Source organism: Vespula pensylvanica, chromosome 8, assembly GCF_014466175.1.
Source record: "Vespula pensylvanica isolate Volc-1 chromosome 8, ASM1446617v1, whole genome shotgun sequence".
NCBI classification, from domain to species: domain Eukaryota; kingdom Metazoa; phylum Arthropoda; class Insecta; order Hymenoptera; family Vespidae; genus Vespula; species Vespula pensylvanica.
The window spans coordinates 2,872,249-2,896,177 of NC_057692.1; the positions used below are offsets into that span (position 1 = coordinate 2,872,249).

At 33.7% G+C, this 23,929-nt stretch overlaps 1 protein-coding gene and 1 long non-coding RNA gene across 2 annotated transcripts in view; one reads left to right on the forward strand and one right to left on the reverse strand.

Moving 5' to 3' along the window:
* LOC122631334 (helix-loop-helix protein 11) overlaps window positions 1–23,929 on the reverse strand; it is a 56,960-nt gene that overhangs the window by 21,853 nt on the left and 11,178 nt on the right. The window lies entirely within an intron of this gene.
* On the forward strand, window positions 17,940–20,721 carry LOC122631336. Its single transcript, XR_006327682.1, has 3 exons — window positions 17,940–18,168; window positions 19,843–19,975; window positions 20,357–20,721. It is a non-coding gene; the product is annotated as an uncharacterized LOC122631336 (long non-coding RNA).

The following is a 23,929-nucleotide window of genomic DNA, read 5'->3' on the forward strand; positions in this document are numbered from 1 at the left end:
TTTATTTTATCGGAAATAAGAAACATCTCCAAATTTTCTACAGATCCTAATTTCTCTATAGATCCTTAGAAATTTTATATTTTTTTCGATCGCGCTAAAACAATTATATTGTATGAAATTGTAATTTCATTAAAAAAAAAAAAATAATAAAATAAACTTTCTTCTATAACATTTGATCAATTACCAAACGTTGCTTCGGTCTTTGAAGATTTGACATATCTTTTGTAGATCGTACCTACATTTTGTGTCATTTCAATTCTGTTTTTCTTTCTTTCTTTTCTATTTTCTTTTGGAACGAAGTCGAAGAGTTTGCAGGTATATATAATATAGTACATACGTTCTTTAAAATTTCCTATAGTTCGTGATATTTTGGTACGAAATAATGCCTCGTAAAGAAAGAAACGATAAAATGTGCTGCCACTAGAAAGAATGTGACATGAAAGTATAGACGTGATATTTTCATTTGAGAAATTTTTTACTAAAAAATATTCATTTACGAGACTCTGTACTTGTAGTTACTTCATAACACAACCTACCTCAACTTCTCTCTCTCTCTCTCTCTCTCTCTCTCTCTCTCTCTCTCTCCCTCTCTCTCTCTCTTTCTTTCTCTATCTCTCTTGTTCCGGAAAAGCGCGCGTAACACAGAGGCGAATGCGGAGGAGGAGGTAATGGCGGATTCACCGAGGACGGTGCGGCCATTTTGATCTCCGCGAGAGACAGGAAACGAGCACTACCATGTGTGCGTACTTGTCTGCCTCCGACCGGAAGTTAAGCCAGACGAAGATAGCCGTCCCTCTAGCAACTCCTCCTACGGGAGTCATTGTCTCTAGTACAGTGGTTTTCAAAGTGTCGAACGTGCCCTCTCAGAGAGGAGGGTGCGTGTCAATAATCGATTTTATTTAGCTTCGAGAGTAGAACTATCGGTAGGTACTTGGAATTTTCCATTAGTCGTCGAAAAGAAGCGAACGTTTTTCTTTTTTCTTCTTTTTTTTTTTTTACAAACGTGCTAAACATAATTATCTGACTAATATTGCCAAGTAATATATTATTGTCGTATCTATGTTAGATATTAACTAAACAAAAAAAAAAACGACAAGTGATATCGTTATAAAGCAATATATATTAAGAAAAGAGAAAAAATCATCGCGCACACATTTATCTCGCTAAATAATCTTATCTTCGTACAAATGTATTTGACTAATTACCTAATGCAATTTTTAAGACGAATATTAAATATTGAAATATTTAATTTTTAATTTTGTACACACACACACAAAAAATTGTCCAACGTCCTAATTTTATCAAAATCGATATTGCTCTACGAAATGTATAAATAATGTATTATATGTAACTAAGTCGTACGATTAAAAAAATAAGAAAAAAGAGAATTTAAAAAAAGGATAACAACAAGAATAGGGAATCGTTTTTCGAAAAAGTTTGAAAACCACTGCTCTAGGAATTCCTTCTACTCGTTCTGCCCTTCCGCCTAGGCGTACTATTACATACGACGCGCCAGCTACGGGCTTCGCTTTCACGCGGAAATCTATGCGACCGCGCGAAAAGTCCATTCACCGATAGAAGAGCGTACGAGGCAGTATTAACGGAGCTCGCCCACGTTCGGATTTCGACGTGAGCTAAGACAGATCGTGGGTTTACTGGCTGATAATTAATCGATCGGAAAATCGAAGCGAGAACCATGTTCGAGTTCTTACAAATTTTCTATCCAAGTGATTGTTATCAAATCGAAATGACGAAGTTTGTAATTTATTTATGAATTAATTTTTAACAATCCTTTTCAAATTCTCTATCGAAAATTTAAGAAAAAAGAATTATTATTATTATTATTATCATCATCATATTAGTAATTAAGCAAATATCAAAATGTGTGTTTTACATACACACGCACGCGCGCGCGTATGTATGTGAAAATAATGAAAGAATTACATTATCATAATTTTGTTGACCGAAAATTGAATAAAAAATTAAATAGTTGAACATACGTTATATTTCCCATCAGATATTCCATGAAATTAATTAAAATATTGTAATTCTGGGAGCACGTAAATTCAATAGTTTATTATTAATGTATCTCTTTCGAATTGATCATACCTTGCGAACTATCCATACAATCCATCCAAATAAAAATGTATAAAGGATTCTTAACGAACAATAAAATAAAATGCATCGATCGTAAGCGTTAAGTTAATATCATCGGTCAGGCGACTGTTCTGCTTCCTGTGACGTACCGTAGTTGGATTGAACGAGAAAAGAGGAAGGAGACGAGATACTCGACTTGCCTGGTACCACCAGACACTGACTGTTTCCTTCGCGCGTATGCACGTATGTATGTATATACATATGTACGTACGACGTGTCAGAAGGACGGAGCAAGATACACCGATTGCAAACATAGTTAAACTCCCACTAGAAATTTCTTGCATTTATTTTTTACACACGTATATATATATATATATATTTTTTTTTCTTTTCCCTTTGATTCATAATTTAAACCAGTTCATTCATAACAAGATAAATTGTACTCAATCCGTGAACATTACTTTTATAGCTCGTGTTCTATCATCGATCAAACTAAAAATTACGAACATTCAAATTCGTTGTTGAATTTTAAAATATAAGTACAAGTACAAGAGTTTTAAGTATTTAGAATAGTGTCTACAGAAAAAAAAAAATATATACATATATATACATATCAAACGATCTGTTTCTTGTTTTAGTTATCTTAATTAACTCTCTACAATCTAACATAAAAAATTATATATCGTGCAAGTTGTAGTACTACTTGTACTAAGTACAATTTACATCATTAAATAAAAGAAAAAAATAAAAAAAAATAAAAAAAAAGGAAAAAAGAAACTGAGTATAATAAATCAAACTTAAAGATAGAGACGCATGCATACTCACGTATGCGCGACAAAAAAAATCACATAAGGTTATAGAATTAAAGTAAAACTATTTAAAAATAAAAAACGAAAAACCAACAACAATATTACAGATAACTCAAATGTAAGAGCCATATTTAGTGGACATACATTATTTATAAAGTAAGCAAGCATAAGATAAACATCAATTACCAAGATGCATCGCAGAGTTAAACACGTCGGTAAAACAATATATCACAAGAAGTATTTCGAGGAAAAACAATTTTCCCCTACCCGGCGATCGGTTCATGTACGAGGTTTACCTTGTTCGCATTCTATCTAAGCGCATTAACGTATGTACATATGTATGTACATATCTATGTACGTACGTGGTTGTCTATTTGAAAGAGTAAAGAAAGTTTTTCTGTCGATTCTCTGTGGAAAAGAGGTACGAGTTCCTCTTCTAACTCGATGAAGCGTAAAGAAAGCTTATATGCGTACGAACGTGCGTAAATGTGTACGTGTACGTATATGTGCGTGCGTGTGTGTGTGTGTTTAAGTGCGTGTATACATATGCACGCGATCTTGTGCTATACTATGAGGTGAGTTTATGTTACGCAAAGGAAAAGAGAGAAGGGAGTTCGATTGGTAGCGCTCGCGCGAGCATGACCCGCGCAACGTTCCTCCACTCGTGGAATGCCACGTTGGATCCTCGCTCTCCTCCGAGACGCTCTTCAAACCTACGTGTGAGAGACAAACAGAGATAGACTGATAGACAGACAGAGACAGAAACAGAGACAGAGAGACAGAGAGAGAGAGAGAGAGAGAGAGAGAGAGAGAGAGAGAGAGAGTGCGAGAGTTAACGCGAGAATAAAATGGAGAATGACTTTGTTATAGCCTTCTGCGTACCTACGTCATTCGATGATGCTAAAAATAATATTACATTGAGTACGTACGTAAGTACGTGTTTGTCGTACGCAAAAAAAAAAATAAAAAGAGAAAAACAGAAGAAGAAGAAGAAGAAGAAGAAGAAAAAGAAGAAAAAAGTAGAAAAGAAAAAGAAAAAGCAAATAACTTTATCTCCATTGGAATCACATATTCATGCAAATGTTTTCCGATCAAACGTTTCCTCCATCCGTCTCGTAGCATTTTTTTTCTCCCTCTCCGTCCGTCTCTCTCTCTCTCTCTCTCTCTCTCTCTCTCTCTCTCTCTCTCCCCCCTTTTTTCTTTCTTTTCTCTTCTTTTCCTTTTATTACTCTAATAAAAAACTAAATCACGATGCGTCGAAATTACGTATATAAGTATTTACTCTGCTATAGGTCTCAATGTTTTTATCTCATTCACGTAACTCCTTTCAGATTATTGTCGTTTTTATTTTTGTATATACATATCTACGCAGCAGCGATCAAAAAAATTAATTAAAAAATAAAAAAAAAGAGAAAATGAATATATATATATATATATATATATATATATATATATATATAAGCAATCGATGTTCGTACTGCGCATTCGGTTTGGACGTTGTAAACAAAACTGTTCAATTAAATAATTATTACGTTCATAGTTGAGTTCGATGGTCTAACGATGGTATCGTACGATTTAATTGGCCTCCAAAATATAGAATCGATAATTATTCACGGAAACATATTCGCGAAATAGAGAGAGAGAGAAAGAGAGAGAGAGAGAATTTGATTTCCTCGACTTCCGGTAGTTTATTGTCGCCGTCAGTAGTATTACTCTCTCGTACGTGGCCATAATAGAAATTGCACGGTCGCTCGTGATATTGGATGATGGCCAGTGGGGAAAGGGTTAAAGTCAAAGTTACGAGTACGAAGAGCGCGTTATTCGTTTATTCGCCGATCGTACGATAAGCTCTAAGTGTGAACGTAACTCTTTGCTTCCTGTAAAAAAGAAAAAGAAAAAAAAAAACAAGAAACATTTGCGTCAATTAATTTGTTATTAAAAATAAATCAACGAATTTACTCCATTACTTAAGATTTCAATTCTAGTATCTTATCTACGTGTAATTTTTTACTCTATATCGAAGCTCCTCTATTTCATTGAATTTTCGAACGATATTGTTTAAAAAAAAAAAAAAAAAAAAAAAATTGTAAAATTGTTTTAAACTGATCATTACGTATATGATTTAATTTTAAACGACGAGGCACGTTCGTACGTAAACAGTTGCTTCGATAAATAAAACGAAAAGAAAAAGAAAGAAAGAGAGAAGAAGAAGAAACTTTCATCGTGGCGATCTTCTCTCTTTTAATGTTAAATACGACATCGATTAACAACAGGATATTATTTAAAAAGATATTTGTATCGCTAAAACGAACGCGTTCTCTTTTTCTTTCTTACTAAAAAAAAAAAAGTCGTGATAATAACACATCCGTAATACAACACACACCCCTGTGCGTGTTATTACATCGGGACGACGATGATTTATCTCACGGGACATTAAGAAAAAAATTAATCACACAGTTCTAAAAGATAACGTCGTTTATATGCAAACGTAAATATAAGATCGATTGAAGTTCTTCCCGTGAGGTGTCTCAACGAGACGCTGCCTTTCGACCGTTTGAAATATAATATATCAGGGTGAAACTTGATAACAGATCGCCTGAAAATAACGTACTTGGCCTGCCATACGATCTTATTTTTTTTTTTTTTTTTTTTTTTTTTTATAAATTATCATCAACCATGAGAAACTCGTATATGCCTCTTTCCCTGTATACTTCTCTGTCTCTATCTCTCTCTCACCCTCTCCCTCCCTTTCTCCCTCTCTCCTTCCTTCTTTATCTTTCTAACGAATCTTCAAAACGAACACAATACAACATAAATTACAATTATTAATAATAATATTAACGCAATAATTACTTTGTAAAAATAGCGAATTCTCTCTTTCTTTCTTTCTCTCTCTCTCTCTCTCTCTCTCTCTCTCTCCTTCTCTCTGTCGGGCTCTCACTCCCCTTTCTTTTCAAGACAAAATTCACGCATAATACAACATAAATTACGATAATTAATAATAAAAATTAATGCGCAATAATTCGAAGAAGTAGCGGATCAGTAACAAAGTAATATGTATATAACGATGATAGTAACAATGAAAAGAACAAGGAGGGATGTTGATTTATGTGATCTATACGAAGGCAAAAGGTTCAAAAAAAAAAAAATCATTAAGCAACGTCTTGCGAATGCCATTAATAATAATAATTGTATTAATAATCGGACAGAACGTTAACGACATCGTAATTACCGATCGCAGTTAATTATAATTGTCTTTACGTGAAACGTGTTCGTGGTAAGACATTCTTAATTATGATCGATGACGAGACGATGCATGTGCATACCTGTATGTGTAGTATGCATCCGTCTGTATACGTGACACGAACGAGAGAATGCGTGGACCTTCGTGTTCGACCTCTTCGGCTGCGTGCTCTCTTCTAACTAAAACTTACCGGTGAAATCCTTCACGAAGGACATATCGTTACGATAGTATAACAACAAAGAGAAAAAGAAATAGAGAGACAATAACAAACGGGTCGTTCGAACGCAATAAACGTTTTTTCTGTTTATACGAGCCTACATTACGAATGGATATGTTATGTTATTGTGTAATGAATTAGAATTCCTAGTAAACAGACAAATCTCGATAGTAAACAGACAAGTCTCGACAAGATATTTTTACAAAAACGAGGTATTATTTATTCAACGAAACGTATTGTTTTTATAGATGAAAATTCTTATTAATAAGGAATTATCTACAATAATACAAATATATATATATATATATATAATAAAATGTGAAAATTATAACGTAACGATATTACACTAAAAGTGCAGCTTTTATACTTGGCAAACGTGCACTAACAATTGATTTTATGGGGAGAAAAATAAAAATAAGATAAATATAGGAGCTCGTAAGTTTATACTTATATGACGTTATAAAAGATTAAAATAACGCTCGATAATAATATCTTTACTTACTATCTCAATAACAATAGCAAATTCTTATTCAGATATAACTATCTTTTAACTTGAAATTAAGCCGAAATTAGCATTACAGGTTACACGATTGTATATACCTACTTAGTGGTGACGTAATTGTTCGTAATGCACGCTCGCAACGAGATCACCTTGCGGCAGAGGGGTCCACGTAATATTGCATCTACGCCTAAGGTGGCTGACCAGCCGAGAGAGCTTGCTTACGCAATTCTTTACGTTTACATTACCTAACCGGCTTCCACGAGAGTCTGCGATTCCACCTACGGCACACGTCCGCTCTCTACCGTATGTAGTTAGTATACCTTCTTTTTTTTGTTTACGATTTACGAAACAAGGCAAACGAACGCATACTACGATCCAACATACAAAAAAAGACTATTTGTCATGTTAATTTAGTAGCTATAAAAGCATTGATGGCTCATTAAATTGCAATTCTTTTATATTTATAGCCGTATTTGTGAGATAAGATTTTATAAATAATGTAAAGTTACGTACATATATTGCACATATATGTGCATGTTAGATATAACAAATGATTTATATATGTTTATATGATTACAAAAAATAACAATAATGTATGCATACTGTATACATATATGTATATGGAGCTTTATACTTTTAATCTATATTATAAAAAAGTATGATTTATATATTTCTATACATACATATACATACATACATACATACATACATACATATATGTATATGTATATGTATGCATCTCTATATTTTTTATAAAATCATATATACGTATAAAGATCATGCTTGTAAATTTATAAATAATGTATAAAGTCATTAACCTTAATTATCTAAAATCAGATAAAACCGAAATAGAATTGATAAGAATGATATTGCGGTTAAATAATAATTATAAATTCAACTATGTAGCGTATATAAGAGAAGATAGTCGAGTAAGAGAGAGATGAGAATGTTATCTTGAGGCCGACGCCCAGATCGATGCCTTCGTCTGAGCTTTCTGAGCTTCCTGAAGGCGGCGGAGGCTGTGTGTTGAATTCCCAGCTATACGGGATCTTCCTCTCACAGCATGCCCTTCTGTCGTGTAGAGAAAATTCTTGTCTAGGTGGTATAGGGACTGGATAGAGGAGGACTGCAAGGGGATATCAGGAATGGGTTGCATTGTTACTGTCAGTAACGATGATCGATGTACCGTAGAAATGACCTTTTCCTGTTTTCTAAGAAACTTTGAAACGTGTTTCGTATCGAAAACATATTTCTCATTCTATTTTCATTTTGTATCAAAATATATTTACGTATAAATATTATCTAAATTTCGTTACCGTCATTCGTTCATATTTATTAACGCTTAAATGCATATAACTAGTAGGATTATAATATATTACTTTTTTAATATATCTACATTGTACAGTTTAATGTACAATATAGTTACTCTTTAAATTTCATTAAAAAATTACGATAATATATATATATATATATATATATATATATATATATGTATGTATGTATGTATGTATGTATGTATATCATTGCTCTTATATCTACATAAGAACAGATATAATAATTACTTTTTTTCGTAAAAATTTCGAAACGGATAAATTATGTATCAGATATAAAAAAAAAAAAATGTAAAACAACAATGAATAAAACAACATACTATGAAGCAACTTATATTTGATGAATAACAATCTATCGACTTACTTCAATCTAAATTAAGTCAATATATTCATTATTTAATATTAATTTATAACTCTTCAAAACGACGAATATCGTCAGCCATGTCGATTAAATAATCGTTTGACGCGAATTTTGTCACAAAATTAAAAAAGAATATAACACGACCCACACGTGAATTAACGTAAGACAGGATGATATGACGATTAAGTTTTGAACGCATTACCTGTGTGTGAGGGAGAGAAGCGGGGAGGGAGGGAGGAAGAAAAGAGGGAGATAAAAAAGAAAGAAAGAAAGAAAGAGAGAGAGAGAGAGAGAGAGAGAGAGAGAGAGAGAGAGAGAGAGAGAGAGAAAGAAAGAAAGAAAGAAAGAAAGAGAGAGATGAAGCACTCACGAGCGACGATTCGCTCTAGAAGGACCATTAATTTCGAATCCAATTAAAAAGATGGCGATCCAATTAAAACGTCGCTCGGTAGGCACATAGTAGTACGAGGACAGAAGGGCAGAGTGGGGAAGTAGTAGGGGAGGGGTCGAAGAAGGGGTAGAGCAGAGTGGAGTAAAATTTTCATTAACGAGAAAGTGCTCTGGCTGCCTTGAATCGTGCGCACGCGCGTACATACGTACTCCTCATCAGTTGTATGTGTGTATGCGTGCATATATTCTACGTATGTATATATATGTGTGTGTATGTATATATATGTATGTATGTACGTGGACTTTACTCGAATCGAGTGGGTTAAGCGTCGTACAGTGGTTCTCAGAATCTTTGAAAAAAAAAAGTACAAAAACAGAAAATCGCATATCTTGTTTGAATTTCATTCTAAAATAATATCGAATAAATTTGAATTAATTCGCTCGGGTATTATACAGTAGTAAAATTAAACCGACGATTTTTCCATTTCTTTTCTTTTTTTTTCTTTTTTCTTTTCTTAGTTCGTCGATGTTACCAAAGTTTTTTACTACGAATGAATTAACGAGTAAAGCGAGAAAAAATAAATATGGAAATATATACATTTTCGAAAAACCTAATTTTCTAACCTAATTTCTATCACCCGAGTGAGTAACACTCGAAACTCTTACATATACATAAATTTCCTTCGAATAAATCAGAAATCGCGGTGATAGATACGATACGTACGAGAATTAATTTACGCAATATATAATATCTTTATCGTCATATTGAGTCGTAATAAACGAAGGAAGTGTTGTTCGGATATATACGATATGTTGTCCTTCCGATGAGAGAAATGATAACAATAATAATAATAGTAATAGTAATGGTAATAGTAATAGCAATTCTATGATCACCAACAACAGAGTCTGAAGGTCTCCCAGGTCCGCAGTTTGAGAACGACTGGCATCGGGCGTCATCCGCTCCGCTTCTACTACTCGAGAGACGCGAAATGGTGGGGGAGAGGGAGGCTTGAGGTAGAAGTGGGGGTAAAACTAGCGCATGCCGTGTACAAAGTCGCGACTACGCAACATACTACGACGCCGTACTTGGCGTACTACGTTCTCCGTCTCGTTTCGGGCATCGTAACTGCAGTCAGAGAAAGACAGAGAAAGAGCAGGTCGTCGACTCGTATCACGACTCACTGACACGATTTTACCATTCTTTCTTTCTTTCTCTTCTCTCTCTTTCTCTCTCTCTTTCTCTATCCCTCTCTCTCTCTATCTCGCTCAGAAGTAATTACTAATTAATTAATTAACTAATTGACTGAATTTACATCGTACCTGTACTTTACGCTACAATTTCGTTCATTCATCAACGTTGGTACAGGACGGATCAAAAGTTAAAAAAAAAAAATTAACGTTAGAAGGAAAAAAGTAGGGAAAAAAAAACAACAGCCATAAAAGTGACGATTTTTAATCGTCGCTTAGGAACTTTTCATCCGTCCTGTATTTTATACGAGTAAATAAAGATGCTTGTTAAAAGTCTTACGGAGTCAACGATAGGGTATTTAAATTTAATATAAAAAGTAAAAGAGAAGATAAGAGAGTTTCGTGAGACACCCGTCCGTCAGTCGGCCGACTTTCTCGCACGAGTTCGTCACGAAATTGTATAGTATTGGTGAATAACAGAATATAGCAGAGAAATTTTCGCGCGAGTAAGAAGGTCGTTGAACGATAGGAAAACGGCACGACACAACACCGGCACAAGTAGCACCGACAGACGACTCAAGTCGTGGCCACTTCCCGTAGGTCATAAGGCTGCAACGCGATATAGAAAGACGAGGACAACCAAGATCGATCGATCCCGAGAGATTCTCTTGTTCGTTTTATCACGCAGTCTTTCAATCAGGAAACATCGAGTACTTACCTCCCACTTCAAATAGATTCAGATAAGAAAAAGCTTTTTTAAATGCGATGTAATATTTACTTCTTGTTATATAAATATATACACCATCCATCCCTCCTTTCTCGTATCGAAAGATACTTCAAAAGTATATGTATTTACAAAAACGACGATAAAATATTTCGATTGACAAAAACGAAAATTATGATACCTAATCTATAATTTCAATCTCAAATAATCGAAGTTTGTCAAAATTGACCATGTTATTTTTTTAATCGATATTTATATATCAATATTTAAAAAAGAAAAAATAATAATAATACGTTGCATAAGACGTATAGGAAAATATTGGAAAACCTAAACGAAAGCAGAAATCGTTCGTTCTCGAAAGAACGCTCACAGGAAGATCGATTCGAAAATGTCGGTCAAACGTTCCATCCATCCCCACCATATCCTGAGAGAGAAAGAGAGAAGAAAAACACTCGAGAAATCGTGCCCAGAGATCCTTTTCAAAACGACGAACGTCCCACCCTTCTTTCGTTCTTTCTTTCTTTCTTTCTTTCTTTCTTTCTCTCTCTCTCTCTCTCTCTCTCTCTCCCCTCTCTCCCTCTCTACCTCTGACACGTATATATACTTATATGTGTATACACTCATACACGTGCAACAACCCTTCTTTCTTTACTAACTCGTTGCAGTTTCTGCGACGTTATGAATCGGTCGAGTAGAACGCGTCGTTGGCTTCACTCGAGCAGGGAGAATAAGGCGTAGGTTCGATGACGTAGAGTACGTATTTTCACTACTACGCCGCGTATATCACGACCCGATCCCCCACTACCCTTGCAAGCCTTATACAGCACCCCATCTGACCACCTCAGAGTACCCAGCTAAACCACGCCAGCAGCGTCAACACTACCATCGGCTCTACTTTCTACAAACCAGCAGGAGTTCTCCCTTCCCAACCCTTCTCGCACGCGCTCGCGCGCGCGCGCGCGTGTGTTTATACGCGTAGCTATTAAATGAGCATCAACTTCAACGTTCTAATGCAAAATATCGAATAATACGATTGATCGTGATAAAATCATTATGATAAGCGAAAAATTAAAGTTGATCGAAAATAATCACCGATTCTGATTAAATCAGCGTTAAGATAACGATCGGATTTTTTTTTATTTTTTCTTTCTTTCTTTCTTTCTTTCTTTCTTTTATTATTATTTTTTTTTTTTTACGATTGATCAGAAAACCTCATGAAAGGGTATTATAGAAAGTTTTATAAAATTTACGATCTATCGAATGATACAAAGGCTGGAATTAATATTGTCACGTAAATATCACCAATCGATTTTACCAGTTACTTTTGTAATAAATGTCATTTATTACGAAGGAAAAAAATTCGGACAATAAAAAAAATACGACGATAACTATTGACCCACACGATATATCGAAGTATGTGTATCGTTCTTTTACTACCTTTTTCCATATCACATCTTTGCTAATGCTAAATAAATTTTCCTCGTCTCTCTCTCTCTCCCTCCCTTTCCCTCTCTTTCTCTCTCTTTCAAGCCCCTCCCTACCCATCCCTTTTGATATCACCAAGCCAGCCAGCCAGCCAGCCGCCACCTACTCCACCTCTTCTTTCACCTCCAACATCGTGCACATTCGTAACCATGGCGATATTGATCGAGCTAGCAAGCAGGCAGGCAGGCAGGCAAGCAGGCATGCAGGCAAGCAAGCAGGCAAGCAGGCAGGCTGGCAGGAAAGCAAGCTGGTTGGTTGGTTGGTTGGATGCTTGCTTGCTTGCTTGCTTGCTTGCTTGCTTGCTTGCTTGATCTAAGTCTCTCAGAACTATCTGACAAGATAGATTGACAAAACCCGCTCTAACTGACCGATCGAATCACTGATTGTGAAAGACTTAGAGGTCTTACTAACTTTTTCACTAAAGACCAGCCAACATAAATATTCTAATCTCGAGTTATTCTCTTTCTTTTCAACCCTTCCTTTCTACCGTTACATCTTGAATTATCTATGAAACTATCGCAACGTTACGACGTATAAACGACTTAACGAACGAATCGATAATTGATATACATAAGTACATAAGTACGTAGTTGAAATATAAAATTATACTTTTACTTTCACCGGTATGATATCAAAGGTAAAACGTTTATCGTATTAATTTTCTCGTTTAAATGAAATACTTCAGTTTCATTCGATCGAACTTGAAATGAATATCGTTTATTTTGCTCCTTGATATTTGAAAAGTATGCTTTATATAACTCTGATTTATATACCTCAGGACACGAGGACGAGAACAAGAGAGAAAGAGTATCGCGCGGCTAGAAATAAGGCGCGAAGAAAAGTGGATCGATAAATCAGAGGATAATCCCAGCTAGCTAGTATATCTCAAGGCGTTTTCATGGATACAATTTTCCTCGATTTTCCGCGCGAGCTACGTGCGTCGTCCTTATTGCCTTAGGTAACTCGTCGATGATAAACTGCATGGTAAATCTACTTGAGAGGAGTTACATTTTTTTTTTCTTTTATATCAACGACATTACCGAAAAGTCCCAAGACACCATAAAAATCTGATTTCCTTTCGTTTTAAAAAAGAGGCGTCAGTTTTCACGGTTAAATACGTTTTAAACACTTTCAGGAACTTGTATCGAACGGGAAAAATTTAATAATCGTATCGTTCGATCTATTCCAGTTAGAAAGAAAATAATTAAAGAATTCTATTACTTAACGTTCATTATTTTCTATATATATCTTTATAATATGATTTTATAAAACCGATACATGGCATTTTCATCAATTCCATTAGTATCGAGTCTATAACAATTACAAATCTTATATATCACTATAATATGGTGTAAACTGTAATGTAATAATCACTAAATAATCACAACATATAATTTTATATATACATACATACATACATACATACATACATATACACACATATATATATATGTACATATGTATATAATAAATTATTATCCTCCTTTACATCGAAATATAATAAGATAGCCTGATAGTGCGTAAAATTCTACCGTATAATTTACTACCCTGATTATTTCAGTTAATTACAATATTTCGCATTACTTCCTTTCAATCTAAGGAGAAGGGAAAAAAAGAAGAGATGAACGAAACCTATTCGACGTATGAAGGAAGGAAGGAAAGTGTTGCAATAACAAGGTATTATTAGCTATCTCGTTCCGCTGCCGGCGTTAAAGCCAACACGCGAAAGATGTTGTTCTTCTTCTTCTTCTTCTTCTTCCTCTTTCCGCTTCTTCTTCGTTAACCATTCATCCTGTCTCTTTTACATCTATCTTTCGTATTTCTCACGCTCGAGTAAATCGGCTGTATTTTTCTAAGGACCAAGTTTCTTCCTCGTATGAAAGCATATATGCAAATCTATTAAAATGCACGTACATAGTGAAAGGAAATAAATGTATCGTAATGAAAAATATATAAGCAAACATATGTATTGTAATATAAAACATATAAGCAAATAGATGCATTGTAATACATACGTATACTTTTAATCAAATTAATATACTTATTAAAGTATATTTATAATAGTACTCTTGATAATACTATAATAAAATAATTTACACAATGTAAAAAAAAAAAAAACCGATGATCATAGTAATACACATAGACACAAACACACGCACACGCACAGCGCCTATGAACTTTTATTATCTTAGAAAGAAAAAATAATGTCTCAAAAGATATTAATGGTTCATTAAAAAAAAAAATGTATATCAAAACGCGAGGCTCGATTTTTTGCCCTTAGTCTACCACGCGTATATATTTACATATGTATGCACGTACACGTAGACGTCCTTCGAATTACGAATGAATTCTTGAATCACGGCGCGTCTCTCTCCGTGAATATATGTACCAGTAGCATGCAAAGCGCGGTCTCTCGCTTATTCGCCCGCGCGCACACCAAGAAGGACGGTCCACGCGACAGAGGCACGCACACATATACGTAGACAAAGAAAGAGAGAGACAAACAGAGAGAGAGAAAGAGAGAGAGAAACAAACAGAGAGAGAGAGAGAGAGAGAGAGAGAGAGAGAGAGAGACCATCGCGGAGGCGCAGTAGTCACAAGTATGCACACCCACTCGAACTGCATCCATTCATAAAAGTGGCGAAAGGCCGTAGCTGGCTGGCTGGCTGGCTGACGGCCTCGGCTTCTACGCATCGACGAACACGCGTGTATATGTATGTATATGTGAGAGAGAGAGAGAGAGAGAGAGAGAGAGAGAGAGAGAGAGAGAGAGAGAGAGACTCGACGTCACATATATACATAAATACGTATGTAGTACACACGTGCATTAATGCACTCAGAGAGAGGGGGGGGAGAGAGAGAAATTGTGTGCTAATGGCCGATCGCTATCGATGTGCACCGCCCGTAGTAAATCCAAACGGACTTCCCGCCAAACTGCGAGCACGCATATACAAACTATGTTATTGTCCGCTCCGAAAATGCTTCTCGTGGCTTATTGGATCAGCTGACTTTGAAATTTCTGTGAACATTACCTTGGTATCGAATCGATAGAAAATTACACACACGCATACGCACGTGCACACGCACGCACAGAACAAAAAAGCAGAATTCTTTTAGTCGAATACTTTCGATAAACGTTCCAGAAGACAGTACATACATCAAATTTAAAGTTATTATCATCCGTCGGAAGAGAATAATCAAACAGGGTGTATCACAATGGCCATGTCAGTATCATCGAAGAGAAGACCAAGATAGAATAAGAACAAAAGACAGAGAGAAAGCAGACTTGAGAGAGTCGCGTAAGGTTGAGGTTGGGATTAAGTAAAGTTAGATCGCGCCGGTAGACAACTGCGGCCTGAAAATAGCGCAGTACTCACTGTCTGGCTATGTGGCTGACTATGTGTCTTTTACTCTTACGACCGGCACCGGCCAGCAGCAGCATCGCGTCCATCTGAAACCATACACCCGATGCCGGAACCTTCCTAGCGTTACAACGAACCGTCATCGTTCTACTCAAGTTACTTAACTTTCTTTCTTCGTAACAGAACACACTTCACCTCGCCTCGCCTCACCCTCACCCTCACCACCCTCCACCACCTCCTCCTCCCATCCCTATTAATCCCTTCAACTTCGTCCCTGTTCCCGCGTTAACTCCTTTAATGCTATCTCAATTTATTACAACGCTTAATAATTATTTTCTTGTTTAAAGTTGACGTCGTTAACTCTCATCTTTTGCCTATAAGTATTTTATTCTCGTCCCTTCAATAAGCTCGAGATTAAGAATAAATTTATTAACCGATCAAAATGCTCGAGATTCCCAATCGTTGTTATAAAAATTTTCTTTCGGTATTACACTTCCTTTGTAGACTTTTCCTTCGAATGCATAGATAGATATGTGATCTATTTTATTACGAATTCCTTTATTTTCGTACGAGATATATTCTAAATATATTGAAATAATTGTTGGTAGTTCTAATATTAACGCGTGCTGAATGCCAAGCTGAGATTTTATAGAAATCGTAGATATTTATAACATTTCGCGGATAAAAGTAGACGAGAAAGAGAATTTATTATCATACCCTTTTCGCATTAGCAAATATATTTGTAGTCTTTAAAATGTTCGAGAAATTTGAGAAACGTTTGAAATAAAATTTGAATGCCGGTCATTCAATTCGATCCTACTTGTTAAAAAAAAGGAAATAGAGAGAGAGAAAGAAGAGAGAGAGAGAGAGAGAGAGAGAGAGAGAGAGAGAGAGAGAGAGAGAGAGAGAGAGAGAGAGAACAAGAAATGAAGAATATTCGAAAATATTCGAAATTAAAGAGACGTGATCTAATGACACGCGTAAAAGGTGTCTCATGGTTAAAAGATGGATCACGTATTTTTTTTCTTCTTCTTCTTTTCCTATTCTTAAGTATTCAAAGTCTAGTCTCGATACTAGTTTCTACCGAGAATCGATGTAATCGACATTCCAAAGGTTACGCGCGAGATAGGGATTTCCATTCTATCCCCACCACCGTTCTTACATTCTTCCTACGTTGACTCTAAAACGTGCTTCCGTCTGTGCTAGTCGCATAAAATTTGCTACGTACAGATTCTTTTACCGCCCACGTGAACGTGGAATTCTCGTAAACGTGACGTTGAAAAGTATTAGATAAAGCAATATGAGAATGAGTCTTACGATTTATGAGAATTCTTTTTATTACTTTCTATAACAATTTCAATTTTTCGAATTACGCGAATATATATGTAGACGGTTATAATACATACATATACTTGGAGATTGTAAAAGGAAAACTCCAAGATATTTTTAAATGATATTTTAATGGAGAAAAGAAAGAGAAAAGAGAAAATAGAGAAAGAAAAATTCCGTTTCTATAAATAACTATATAATCAGCGAAATTTTCTCGTGATAGTTTATGTACGAGTCACGCCCGCGTGATGATCGTGTCTAATAATTGCTAACCGGGAAAGAGAGAGAGAGAAAGAGAGAAAGAGAGAAAGAGAGACACGCGATAGGCGATAAGCACGAACGTACTCGCGAACGTACGTACGACCATGACCCAAATTTAAGCTTCCTCTCTTCTCTTCTTTCATCCTACGTTTGATTCATTAAAAATTTGCGGAAGCTTTCGTGCGAAGTGGAACGAATCGGATGTTACAATAGAATATGTATATTTTTTCCACGAATTAAAGCGGATTTACATTCTAAAAATATCGTCTCTCTCAAACTATTAAATCTGTTCAGAAGAAATAAACAAGATTCATTGAATTATGTAAGATCGTGAATAATTTTCTGAGACACAAGATTGGTTTTCGATCTTCTCTTTTCTTTTTCTTCTTTCTTTCTTCTTTTTTGCATTTTTGATTTTTCTGAGTATACATTTACATACTTAAACTTTAATAATCCCATGTAATTTCGAACTCGCATATTTACACGTCTACATAAGTATTATATATTTTATTTAATTTCTTTGTCATAAAATAGATTTCTTGCTCAATCTGGAAAGATTAATGTTAGTTAAATATATTGATCACACTTAGTATAGTGTAGTAATGCTAGTATAAGTAATACTATTACTTTCACATTATATAACTTTTTTGTAGATAAGAAAAAAAAAAAAGTTCGGTTAGAGAAGGTTAATGGCGTAGAGGTAGCTATTAATAAATCGTAATAAAACAAAATAATCTGTATGATATCATAAATCTTACCCATAGGTAAGATTTAATCCGCGGACACTAGATGGAAGGAAATTATTCGAAAGACAAAAAAGGATGAGAACGCGAGGAAGGACAAAATACAACTAGCAAAGATAATTTTAGTAAGTTGTAATGTAACAAAATAATTGATATGATATTATAGATCTTATCGCAGATAAGATTTAATCTGCGTGTACTAGGTGCAGGAAAGTTGCTTGAAAGACATAAAAAAAAATAAATAAATAAATAAATAATAAAAAATAAAAAAATAAGAAATAAATACAGAAAAAGAAGGAGAAAGAAAGAACGAAAGAAAACAAAATAAACTTAAATCAGCGTGAAGGCAAGAATGCGGGGAAGGACAAAAATAGAAGGAGGAGGAAGAAGAGAAGAGGGAGGAAAAGGAGAAAAAAAAGAAACGAAAAAAAAAATAGAGAAAAAAGAGACGCGTTCCGCTTCGTTTCGAACAGTCGATGCGGATGTAATAGCGTATCATTAAGTCCGCACGCGAGGAAACTTGGCGCCGCGAAAGCCGTGCCGCCGCGCGTGTTACGCTATGCTACGCTACGCTACGCTACGCTACTCTACTCTCTCAAAAACAACGCAGCAATGCAACAAAACCGATGTTGTATGTTACAACGTTAGACGAACGCGACGTGTAATTAGATACGCATTCCATGACGCGCTCGCTAATGTCGATAGTATCTACAAGATTGGCAAGATTCTTTTTGATAAATGTCGCGACATTTATATCTTCGAATTAATCGAATCTACTATCTCTTAATTGGAATTCAATAATACGAAATTAAAGAATGCCCTCCTATATATTTACCTATATTTATCCTAATTTATCTTATACGTATGACAAATTTTTATTATCGTTTATCCTTTATAATTCTAGCCACTTTCAAATCATGCATTTAGTTTTATATATCTGTGTACGTACGTTTTTGTAATCCCATTTTACTTATTAATTAACGTTTAGTTTTTGTCGTGTTGAAAGGCTAATGTTTAGCAAGCTTAAATTATGTTTTGTATAGTGCAATTATACTATTTAATACTAGTTATATCGTATAGTTTTTTGTCGGATGTTTTTTCGAAATCGCAAAAAAATTGTTTTATAAAGGATAAAAAGTATTGGTTTATAAATAATATAGGAATTTTCAATATTTTATGTATAAATAAATAACATTTCATAGAGATACTTTTTATTTTATAAATTAAGGGAAATATTTTTTTTTCTTCTTTTGAAATGTATCCATATTTGCATATTACAAAACTTATGATTTAAAAAATATCACAAAAGTAAGTTTTGCGTGAAATATGCAAATGTGGAGATGCCTTTTAACAAAATATATATTTTTTTTCTTTAACTTGTAACATAAAAAATAAAATAGAAAAAAAGTATTTATTTTTATGATATTTTTTATATCACAAATTATGCGATATTTTTATATCATTGATTATGCAAATCAAAAGTATAATATATACATATAATATTATCTTATTTGTGTTGTAATACGAATTATCATTATTAATTTGTTTATATAAATAAATATCTATATAAAATACTGAAAATTACAACACGATATTTATCGTATAATCTAATATTTGAGATTGACAGAATTAGAATTTCATATTGTCCATCGACTCGTTTAAATGAAAAAATTAATGAATGATATTAAAATACTAGAAATATTTCGAACAAAAGCATGGATTATATTATCACGTAAAAATAGAAATGAGATTTTGAGCGAAGCGAAAATTAATAAGATATAAAATAACTTATTTGTTAGGATGCTGTGTTCGAAAGGTATATTTGAGCCAACTGTAGGTCGAGAGAAGCTGTGAGAACGAACAAAGCACGAGTTGTCGTTTGGATTCCCGCCGTCCTTGCATCTCGAAGCACGCGCACGAAGAGGAGAAAAGGTACGCAACGAGGTCGTGAGAGGGCCAAGGAGAAAGAAAGCTTTCCCGCCCAGCAAAATTCGAAATTTTTTACTCGATCCACTAAAATTCTTTTTAATTTTTATTTTTTAACAAAACTTCTAATTCATTTTTGACAAATTAATTCTATCAACTAATTTATATCAACTAAAATATCTGATTTATATTAAGTAAATTTAAAGAAATATATTTTGTAGAATAAAAATTTTAAATAGCGCTATTTTTTGTTAATTTTGTGTCAATCGTCTCCGAGAAAATTTATTTTAGAAACAATTTTTATTTCATTGAATATTGAAAATATATATTGCCGACTTCCATGCAGTAATAAAATCTTTGCTGAGTGTTACATCCAATATTTTACAGTACACTCGATGTAATCTGACGACATTCTTCAACTATACGCTGCTGAAGTTCTCTTAACGAAGCCGGTTGGGTGGCATATATTCTGGTTTATAAATATCCACATAGATAAGAAAAAAAATCAAATTAATGGATAAATCTAGCTTTCAAATAAATCAAAGTATTTTTTGTTATAGGATATACCGATCCACACATTCATCAAAATATACTATCTACTGTAGAATGTTTGACGTATACTGAGCAACGATTTTCTTACTGAATGGACTTCAACGATACACATTTTGAATATTTAATGAAATAAAAATTTTTTTCAACCTGAAATTAGAAATACATTTTCTCGGAAACTATTGCCAAATAAAAAAGAAATAGCAACGTTATAAAGGAAATTAAAAGATCTTTCAAATGATATACCATTTGGATTTTTTATTTGAATTGTCACCCCCTCTCCTACATATGATATGGACCTATCAAAAATAAAATTGAGATGTCCTGACATTTCTCGAAACGATCATTATATTCCATAATAATCCTAATAGATAGTTTTAGAATTTAATGATCCAACGATCATCCATTAATTATACACACTTAATCTGTCTGTACACGCATCAAATATATATATATATATATAAATTAATTTAAATATGTATAATTATACTATAACCTCTAATAATAATTATAATTAACGAGAACAAATTACTCGTAAAAAGAAAAAAGAAAAAATTGGTATGATTCGAAAGTTAAAAAGATATCAATAATCGTATGATCGATGATAGAAAATAATATAATTTTATTTTTTAACCGATTACTAATGATCAACTTTCTATTCAATTTCTACTTTTTTTTTTTTTTAATTTACTTTTCTTTCGACTTATATTTCTCTTCGAAATGTTTTCGACGGTAATGAATGTGTGCGTGCATGCGTGCGTGTAGGAGGTACGTATGTATGTACGAGTAGATTGTCGCGTTACACGTGGATCTCGGCAATGCTCAAAGCTACGAAGAAGTAGTAGTCGTGAGACAAGAAAGGTGCACTTTTCTTTTATTTCTGTCTGGCGAGAGCCGAAGGAAAATGGGTCGAGGCGCTCGAGACGCGACGCGCTTCTCCTCTTCCTCCTACTCTTCCCTCCCAAGCTCGCTTCGAGAAACGACCGCCGCGGCCGTTTCGTTTCGCTCCCTCGGAAATCGGAGCTCCCGTCAAAGGTCTCTCCACGTATGTACGTAGGTAGAAAAGGGAGACGCCAAAAGAAAGAAACAAACAAAGAAGCAAAAAAAGAAAATAAAAAATAAATAAATAAATAAATAAATAAAACTTCCGAAGGAGAATTAAAATGAAATTTTGCCGATAAAAAAGTACGATAATTAAATAATAAAATAATAAAAATCACAGTATCTGTGTATATGTGCGTATGCGTATGTGTGCGTGTGTGTTTATATATATAAACGTAATTCTCATATAACAGTACGTTTTCGATATAACGTTGTCTCGAAATTTTTGCGATTTTTATCTCTTCATTTTATATATATTAGATACATATGTGACTTTTTTCTTCCTTTTTTAAAAATATTATTCCTGTTTGTCACGCCAATGTTGTTTATATAATTTTAGAAAAGAACAAAAGGAAAAAATGGAACAATATAAAAAAACAAATATGGAACCTAATCCCGTTTTTTCTATTAGATTTGAATATTCGCATAACGCTATTTATATAACGCGACGTTTCTACGGAACGAAATTTCCGTGTTATACGAGGATTACCTATAACTATATAATATCTACAGATATTTTTTATTTCTAACCACGTTCAACCTTAAATTTAACCTTAACTTTAACCAGTAACTGCATAAATATTCAACGAAGGAGAATTGTATTGTCTCTATGATGAATAATGTATTATGAATTTAACATAACGTAACATTATCTCTATTTTATTCTATGATTTTATCTCCGGTTTACCATTACATACCAAAATATTTTTTGACGGTAAAATATTTATTATATGTTAAAGAAATTCAGTTCTGTCGATTTTTATATCATTTTAAAAGAAATCGCTTAGGTTGCGTCCTCGAGAATGTACGTATTTGTAGCGTTAACTGTGAGAACATAATTTCGAATTTAAGTTGGAAAAGGTAAGGTTAGATGAAATAGTCGAAGAAAGAAATAGACGAAGTGTAGAGCAGGTGCAAGTTGAAAATAAAATAGAAAAGGAATTAGATTTGGAAAAAGTTTGGCTAGAAATAAAATTATAATGGCGATAAATATAACAAAAGTAATCAAAAGCGTTGGAATAAGCATATTATCGACAAACTAAAGCAAAACGTGTTGAATCGTAAAAGAAGCAAAATGGCAGGTATCAGATTAAAAAGATTTATTTCTAACAGATATAAAAAAAAAAAAAGAAAGAGAAAGAGAGAGAGAAATTGAAGAAAAGAATGAACAGAAAAGAAATGATACGATAGAGAGATGAATTAAAATGAATGCAAAATTTAAGTATTAATATCACATATAAATATAAATAATAATAATAATAATAATCTATTCTATCATTCTTTGTTAACCCTCTATAACATTTATATAAAAATAAAGTAACGTGAAACTTGTGAGTAATTATTTGTAACATTAACATAATTATAATATAAGAATTATAATTTACACTTAGCTATAACATTAACTTTTGGAATATTAATTTATGATATTATAAGATTTTTAAAAATATAAATATATGTGTATGTGTGTATATATAACTTGAAAATTATAAAGGGTTAAATACGAAAACGATTTATTCTTTTATCCTTCGAACTGTTTCAATCCTACCTTCGTATTTTAACATATACGACTTAAACATGTTATATATAAACATCTATGAATGATTTATGTAATTAATAATAATCATGATAATAAACATGGGTGTATCACGTGCGTGAGAATATGTATTTCGACAAAATGGAACACCATTGATCGGTGGAAGGCTATTCGAGATCTTGCTTCTCATGCAATATCTTCCTCTCGAAACAAAGTGCTTTAACGGCATGATGAGTTACGTACATACATAGTTCGAGATATATGACGAGAGATACGATGAAGGAAGGAGAGAAAATGTAAATAAAAAAAAAAAAAAAAAAGGATGGAAAAGAAGAAAAAAAGGAAGAAAGAAAAAAGGCAGAGGAAAAGAACTCGTTCGGTGATAATCAAACTAAATCGATGCTTCCTCCAGCACAGATAACATATTGGAGGAAGTATTATTAAATAGGATCGCGACTACAGGGTAAATTCAACATATTGTCCCTGTAAATATGTCGATCATATCGCTTCTTACATGTCAGAACAAAAAAATTCATATATGACCAATATAACACGATATATCTGACTCTTACATCGATCTCTTATAATTTCCATTTCATAAGAATGAATCGACGCAAATGATTTCTATGACAGGAACCAATAAGCGATACGAGAAAAGTATTACCGAGGATGACAAAGTCGTAAGGAAAAGTTGAAAACGTTTTAACACATTGGTGTCGGCTAACAAAACATTTTATCTTCTTTATAGTTTGATCCAAGACGAACGATAACTTATA